This window comes from Cyprinodon variegatus, unplaced genomic scaffold (genome assembly GCF_000732505.1).
Source record: "Cyprinodon variegatus isolate N-32 unplaced genomic scaffold, C_variegatus-1.0 Scaffold205, whole genome shotgun sequence".
In the NCBI taxonomy this organism is placed as follows: Eukaryota; Metazoa; Chordata; class Actinopteri; order Cyprinodontiformes; family Cyprinodontidae; genus Cyprinodon; species Cyprinodon variegatus.
The window spans coordinates 31706-40293 of record NW_015150658.1 but is presented as its reverse complement, the minus strand read 5'-3'; the positions used below and the strand labels follow the sequence as shown (position 1 = coordinate 40293).

Sequence of the window (8588 nt, the reverse complement as noted above, 5' to 3'; positions counted from 1 at the left end):
AATTAATTGCCCCCAAAAATACAATGAATAAATATGTAGGTAGAAATTAAATTATATGGTGAGACATATGAAATTATATGGTGCCTTTTGTAGGGTTTTGTTTTCCCTAGAGATGTCCATTGAATGCAAACTCATAGCCATGTCTCGATGCTCACTACACAGTACCTTTAATTTGGTTCTAATAACAGCAGATTGTTTACTAGTTTGTCTACTAGTAATTACTTCAGTTTTTGTTTTAATATGCTGATCATAAAGCAATGTTTACACTGTGATATGTCATTGGCTGATCTTTAATAAATGTTTTAACCAGTGTTTCCGACTCATTTTGAATTGATATTAGGTTGGTACAACGTTAAGTAGCTTCTGATGTAGTTAAGCTACTTTTAACACATTAGTGTAACTTAGCTTGCTATAATTCTTTAGGTGGTAGCTTTGGTGTAGTGAAGCTTCATTTATTGCTGAGTAACTGGTAGCTTAGCTCACTACACTGGACAAGTAGCTTGCCCAACACTGGCGATTGGTGTGATTGCCCCAGAACTGGCAGACTGGGTTGGTGGTTTCCATCCATGAGAATGGGATCCTGAGGGTGTGTTCCAACTATTCAATTTTTAATTCAATTCAATTCAGTTTATTTATATAGCGCCAAATTCACAACACATGTCATCTCAAAGCACTTTACAGTTCAACAAATTATACAGTCAAATTGATACAAAGTTTTCTATTTAAGGAAAACCAGTTGATTGCATTGACTCATTGACTCAAATACAATCCCTCACACTAAGCATGCTTGTAGCGACAGTGAAGAGGAAAAACTCCCTTTTAACAGGAAGAAACCTTCAGCAGAACCAGGCTCAGTGTGAGCGGCCATCTGTTGAGGCCGACTGGGGTTCAAGGAGACGGAAGCAGAGACACAAAAAGCAGCTGTAAAAGGCGGCCCCGTCCAGGAAACACACAGCCAGGCAGACGAGCTCCGAGCCAGTTCCCATGCCAGAGGACGGAGAGAGCACATCCACCCAGTCACAGGACCACACTGGAAAACAGGCCGATCTCCAACATCTATAAACAAGGGTGTTGATGGAAGCAGCACAGCTGATGTTTCTTTCCAGGTTGACGTCACAGCCAAACAGGAACAGACGAGGGGGATTACACTTAACAGCCTCACCGGGATGGCCTATGCCAGGGTGCAGGAGAGGAGAGTCCAGCTAACTGTCAAACTTCAGCTTAAGGAGCAGAAGTATGGTTTTCTTCCCAGCCATGGAGCAGTGGATAAGCTCTACACTCTGCAGGATTCACAAGGATGCTTGGGAATTAGCCCAACCAGTCCACATGTGGTTTTTGGACCTGTAGGACTCTGTAGAATCATGACCCATGTGGTGCTTCAGGAATACAGAGTCAGGGGCCCTTTACTAGGGGCTATTCAGTCTCTGTGCAAGCGGAGCAAGAGTTTGGTCTGCATCGCCGGCATTAAGTCAGGCTTGTTCCTGGTGCATGTTGGACTAACAGGGCTGCCCTTGGTCACTGATGCTGTTCATAACCTCTATGGACAGAACTTTTAGGCACAGCAAAGGGGCCGAGGGGTCTGTTTTGGGGACCAGCAGAGTTCGTCCCTGCTTTTTGCAGATGACATGGTTCTGCTGGCCTCCTCCTGCCAAGACCTATATCATACACTGGGTTGGCTTGGACCTGTGTGTGAGGCGGCTGGAATAAGAAAAAGCTCCTCAAAGTCCAAGGCCATGGTTCTTGACTAGAAAAAGGTGGCTTGGCACCTTCAGGTTGCAGGAGAGTTTCTGCCTCAAGTGCAGGAGTTCAAGTATCTGGGGTCCTGTTCACAAGTGAGGGGGAGAATGGAGTGGGAGATCGATATATGGATCCGTGTGGCTGGTGAAGCCCCTGATTTTCTGGTCAGTCTGCGTTCCTACCCTCACCTATGGTCATAAAATCAGGATCATGACCCAAAGAACGAGATTCCGGATACAAGCGACCAAAATGAGCCTTCTCCACAGAGTGGCTGGGCTCTACCTTAGAGATAGGGTGAGGATCCCTGTCGTTCGGGAGAGGCTCGGAGTAGACTCGGCTCGGACATCTTTTTCGGATACTCCCTGATGCCTCCCTTAGGAGGTGTTCTAGGCATGTCCCACCGAGAAGAAGCCTAGGGGACGACCCAGGACATGCTGCAGGTACTATGTCTCTTGGCTGGCCTGGGAGCGCCTTGGGCTTCCCCCAGCAGAGCTGGAGGAGGTGTCTGGGGTGAGGGAAGTCTGGGAGTCTTTGCTGAGACTGCTGTCCCAATGTCCCAGACCTGTATGAAGCAGAAGATGACGAGTAGAGATATACAGCTACTGTGACACATTGTCACAAAATATATATTGTTTTGTTGTTTCTTCTTTTTTTTCAACCAAGACAATTTAAACATTTTTTATTAGAAATGAAAACTTTAAAACGCCGGCTGAAGCAGGTTTTTGATTTCAAACTTTAAATTTACCCCCAAAACTGCTTTTTGACCAGAGTTTCAGTTTGTGTTAAAACAGGCCTCAAATCTCAGTCAGATAAGTAATATACATATATTTTTTTATCAGATGTCGTTTTTTTTACCTCCCTAACTGGTCAGCAGCTGAGTGAGCTAAAGAGAACTCTTTCAGTGCTTCTCTTGGGTCTTTACATGTTTACCATCTACAGGATCATCAACACATCCCTGGTACTGGAAAAAACACCCTATGCATATTGCAAGTTGCAAAATTCTCATGAATGATTTTATTTGAAAGCTTGACAGTTTAAATGAGTTCAGTAAGCGATACACTCGTGCCCACCCACTCTTATTCTATAATGTCAACTAATGTAATGTAATATAATGCTAATCTTTGGTCCTTTAACAGCTCTATCACACAGCTACTAGGATCTGGCAATGCCTTAGTTCCGTCTCAAGTGACAGTTGAGTACTCTTCCTATTAGTCCAAAATTCTTTTATGTCCATTTTGGCTTCATATATAGGAGTATATATTTATATATTTTGGACCTGTCAAAATGAAATATTCAATTATTCATAACTATATATTTTATACAATACATTAGTATTTTTATGCACCATTTAGTATGTTGAGTAGATGTTTTATTTTTGGAAAAATTATACTTTTCTATAAAAAAGTTGTAGCCATGACCTTTAACTTAACCTTACAGATCCTATACCATGATCTTCTCAGCAGTGAAGCTGCAGTCAGCCAAATAACATGCTGCATAGTCCTGCAAACCTTGGACTGCAGGACAAAGTTCCACAAACTGAGCATTAAATAACTTCAGATATTTGTTATGTTTACTGCATTATATCTTCCACAGTATTCTGCAGAGGCTACATGTCAGAACTGCAGTTTATCTTAAGTAATGACAAATAGTAAATCCTGCAACAAAGCTGATACTCAGCAACAGATCTGCTTCTTGTTCTCAAAGCTCGCTCAACATACCTATAAATTTAACACCCATGAAATTCCAGTTATGCATTGAGACAAATATGCAGTACTTTACACAGACTGGGTTATTCATATCTAACTTGCTACACATGGAGAATGTGGCTATAATATCACTGGAAGGCTGTTCAATGTTCATCTAGAGTTATTCAAGATTCCTACAAGTGACTGTAACAGCAGGCTAGCTGTGAAAGCAGTGACATATTTTTCACTTCTGCAGTGCAGAATTAATTAATGGAAACTGAACGTCTTGATTTTATCAGCTGTTAAAAAGATGAATTCAAAAACAATTAATCAAGACTGATAAAAAATAGACTTTTTAAAATCTAATACCGAGAAAGGTCAATATAAACTAAGTAAAGCACCATATCTAGGAGATAGAACTGACTCGAGGCTCCAAGAGAGCCTGAAGCAAGACTAGCTTACTTATGCTGTTAATCAGAAAAAATCTGTGGACATTGCTTGTGACAATCTGCTCACAGAGCAGGTCTTTTCTAACCTAACACTTAGACCATGAGCGCGGTAACATATCTGTGAAGATTCTCTGTCATCTAGGTCATTGTCAAGCTTGAAAAGTTCAATTTTGGCAAATGGACGTGAAGTTTTGTAGAAGATATTTCTCCTCTCATTCAAGTGGCTTCTTTAGTTCTAAGTGGCGATTGGGAACACTGAGATTAATATACTGTAGGTGTAACAAACGAATAAGGGGAAAAACAAAACATGGCTCTAATCCCTCCCATTGCATTGGCCATGGAGGTAACCTGGGGGTGTTAATGGTCATTAAGAGGGAGTTCTGATAGGTTGTTCACTCCCTCATCAGAGTGGTTTAGGTCCAATGCCTCTTTGAAGTCTAAGTCAGTTGAGGGCAAGTGAGAGGTAAATCTTCTGGGAATAGTTCCTAAAAGTGCTTTGTAGGTACAGTACAGGTGATATCTAAGGCCACCTCTTCTGTTAAGAGATGTTTTATTCAAGGTTAACAAAGATTACTTCCTTAACCCCTCTCTCAAACCATCTGTCTTCCTTGGGTAGAATTTGGATGTTGTCGTCCTCAAATTAGTGTTCTTTAGCCTTCAGGTGTAGGTGAACAGCTGATTCCTGTCCTGGCTCAACACAGGAGGGCAACTCCCCAGGATAAAACTCAGCTGTTCACCTACAACTGAGGGCTAAATTTAGAGTTGAGGCTACTGTGATGCTCATCAACTTTTTATGAAAGTTTTCCTGAGGGATCGAAGAATGACTCCTCAAATGCAGCATATAGCAATTGTAGCATAAAACAGATTTCAAAAGCTTTATAGGCATTTATTTATTATTATGAGATAACCTCTCTTATGGGCAACCGAAGAACATTCTTTTTGACTTATGCTAATCAAATTGTGTAGAAGACAGATACAGGAGGAAAAGCCAGATATCCTGCTTCCCAAGGGATACTCCCTCTTCAGCTCTATACGTTATACATTATACATCTCTTCAGGTAAGAAAGGATAGCCCTTGGTCCCTACTGATCACACCAGACAGGAGTAGTGTGTCTATTTCTGCAATTTCTATCAAGTTCTAACTCTTTCCAATTATACCTTTAAAACAAAGATATTTGAACTCCTTCCCTTAAATTGAATCACAATTCGCAATGAGATTTTCAGTATGTAAAATCAGTCAGATTGTCATTTCCAACACCTCAGCTCAAGTTTTTCCAGCTGATCTATGTCCCACTAATTGTTAATATGACTGTTAAATTCAAAATGGTACAAATCCATCTAGTCTAACTAGACTACCAATTAAACTTTAGCAAACCTGGATAACTCCAGCAAAAACCTGACATCTCCTCCTACCATCCCTTAAAATTAAAAAAGCTGTGTTAAAATGTTCTATACCGGTATATTGTTGTTGTTTTTTTAAGACTTTGCTATGTTTTTTGGATCTCACACATTTGCCTTTCTTCTGTCAGTGCAGATTGTTGCATCTATGTTTGTTTCTGTTATTGCTATACAAGCAGAATCCTATTACCTTGCTATTTCTCTGATATTGAAGTCACTGCCTCTGCAAGGATCAAAATTCTTAGTATTAGCTTAATATTCTGCAGGTGAAATAATAATCTAGCTTGAAGCAAGAATGAGCTGCAAATCAATGTCTACTCTCCTCCCTTTTCAGATTGCTTTCTTCCCCACAAATAGATACTTTAAAGGTTGTTTTCTCCATGCTCTCATGGCAGACAGTCAAAACAATTACGCACTAACTATATGTTCCCATTAATTATTAAAACTGAATTATATAATTTGCATAAGGAGTTACTAATGAGTCTTCTTTGTGATATGCTGTGTCATGCCTGATAATAAGGGAGAACCCTGCACCATGAGAAAATGACCTATTCAGCAATAGCATATTCAAATGATTATGTTTTTTTCTTCTTTTGTCTCATTTATCAAAATGTAAATTTTTTAAATGAACCACTAATTCAATTCCTTATCCAACCCTGATAGTAAATGTGTGTGTATGCTCTGCTTCTAAAAGAGCATGTAGCAGCTTAGTGAGAACGGACAGCAAGGATGAAGAAGGGAGAAAGAAATCCAGATGTGTGCAACTCATATAGCCAAATGGTGAAACATTTCTTGCTGAAAGATGCTCTCCATCAAAGTGCTCATTCAGTTTGGTTGATATCTTTGGCATCAGCTAGCTACTTAAAGCAAAAATGCAGCACTCGCTGTGAGAAGAGTTACCAGTGTGGGTTTCTGAAAAGCTTAGGAGCAGAGACGACACATCCATTTTTCCCCCCAGCTTGAAATGGACTAGATGCTACTATCCCAGCAGCTAATGCAGAAAAAACTATTCTTGATGCACTGTAAATAACGACTGTCATAAAAAAAAATCCAGCAGCTAGAGGATTGCTGACTATTGCAGTTCTTTTACCAAAATAGTAAATCATAAATAAACCAATTAAATGTATAAATCGCCAAACTCAATTAAGATGCTTTACAGATACCCAGAAAATGCTGTCTATCAGACTCACAGTTGCTGATTTCAAAATCTCAATTTTCTTCTCCTGCATGTGTTAAATAAACATATCCTGCAAATGTACTGTGTTTGTCATCAATCTACCACTGGCTTCTCTGCTGAAGCACAGATATTAGAGAAAAACCAATAAATGGGCTACAGATGGCCACCTTATCTGGATCTGGTCTGATCCTAACAACAAAGCTGCTCTAAAAATATCATGAACTGGCAGTTCATGATAATTTTATCAAATTTTATCAAAACAAAGTAAAGGTTATGAAAACATGTTTCGATGCATTAAACACAACCACCAAATTCTATAATTCCTTATTTTCTGTAGGATCACACCCTTTCAATTGGATCATATAACCTGCAAAGAAATTGTGTAATGCTTCTCAAGTAACCATCTACTTAAAGTACTTTTAGGCAGAGTTTCACTCATTCAGCTCCACTCACCATGTTTACACTATCAAACATTGATACACAGATCAATAGCAAACTTAGGGTTCTCTTCCTTGCCCAATTGCACATCAATATGCCTCAAGGTGTGGCTGGAATAAAACCCACAACTTTCTAATTGCAAACCTTTTCTTCCCTCTGAGCCTCAGCTGATCAATATGTGTAATAATAATACTTCAATAAATCAAATATAATCATTTAAATCAAACTTGCCATGTAATTTAATATTGGTACCTGTTAGGAAAAGCTACACCAACGAATCTTTTTCAAATTACTTTATTATAACACAGAGAACAAAATGGCAGAAGTGGATTAAGAATAATTTAGAAGTTATGTAAAAAGTTGCGCACATTTACTTGTCCAGCTGTAATTTGACATGGTTAGTCTTATTGAAAAGCTGTGCAATCTTCCCACACCTTTTAAACCAATTTTGGTACAGTCAGGTACTCCTGAAACCTTAAGGACCTTTTTCTACAAATTGTTCTAATGTTTTTATCCACTTCCTGATGCATATATTGGCTTTAGCAAAACATCCTCATCCTTCATGGTCAGTATAAGGAACATTTTGGCACCTAGTAATAATGTCATATTGACCTCATTGTTTCCTGTCCAAGCATTATTCTAGAGCTATATGTCTACTAAGCTGTTGTTGCTTTCTAGTCAGGCTATTTCTTGTAGTTTTACTTTAACATATTACCAGTAAAATCCGATTAGACTGAACTCTCGTTAAATCTGTTTTTCTGCGCCGCTAGAACCGTGCGTAATAGCAAAGATAGGGTCCATAGATTTGATGAAAAAAAAAAAAAAAAAATACAACAATTGTTATGCTTACCATGTCGGTCTTTTCCTTTTTAAGTAGAAGCCCTCTTAACTGTCGATAATTACAAACGGGGTGCAGGAAAAACGCAGCAAACTGGCCGACATTTACGCACGCCCGCTGCAAACAGTTGGGAGGATGAGGATCAATCTCATTCGGAGTATCAGCTTCTGCAGATGTTTCACCAGTATTCTCTGCACCGAGGGTTGCTTTAGCGGATGCTCCTGTTTGGGCACTGCTGTCCAGCTGGAAAAGTGTCCGAAGAACTTGGTAAATCTCACAGTAAGTGGCATAATACTGCGAACCGCAGTCGGCTGTAAGGTGTCTCCGTCTCCTCCCGCAAAGAAACCAGATGATGCGCTGCACTTTTTTTATATATAGGCTATATATGTAGATAATTCAGCCTCTAGCATTTAGATCTGCCGGTAAGATTTAAGTTTGGTTTCATGGGAGAGCGCGTACTGCATGCCCCCTCCCCAAAGAAACAACACCCACTCACAAAAAAAACAGAAAAGAAAAAGAAAACACAGAAAGCGAGTGAGGCAATAGGCTGTTACGACCCCGTGGATCCACAGAGGACTCGATAGTCCAGGTCAGCAGTGTATGTATTTCCATGTTACGCAATCACACCACCACACATACAACACACACATACATGTATAAGAGCCAGCTATAGTTTATAGTTTGTTTTTTTTTACCACATTTTTATTTCTAACACAACAATTCCAGAAACTATTTTATTTCTCTTTGTTAGTATTTTGATGTATTAAGCAAATAAATATGTATCTATGCAACGTTTTGTTAATAAATTACCAAACTTTTCATTTAAGTTATTAGCTAACATCTAACGGGGAATGTCTGAACGGTTT

At 39.4% G+C, this 8588-nt stretch overlaps 1 protein-coding gene across 1 annotated transcript in view; it reads right to left on the bottom strand.

Annotated features, from left to right (window-relative positions):
- LOC107088060 (5-hydroxytryptamine receptor 1D-like) overlaps positions 1-8234 on the bottom strand; it is a 68642-nt gene extending 60408 nt beyond the window's left edge. The window contains exon 1 of the mRNA XM_015379991.1: positions 7735-8234. The gene's annotated coding sequence lies outside the window, so the exon portion shown is untranslated. The remainder of the gene's footprint in view (positions 1-7734) is intronic.
- Between the last annotated feature and the right edge of the window lie 354 nt (positions 8235-8588).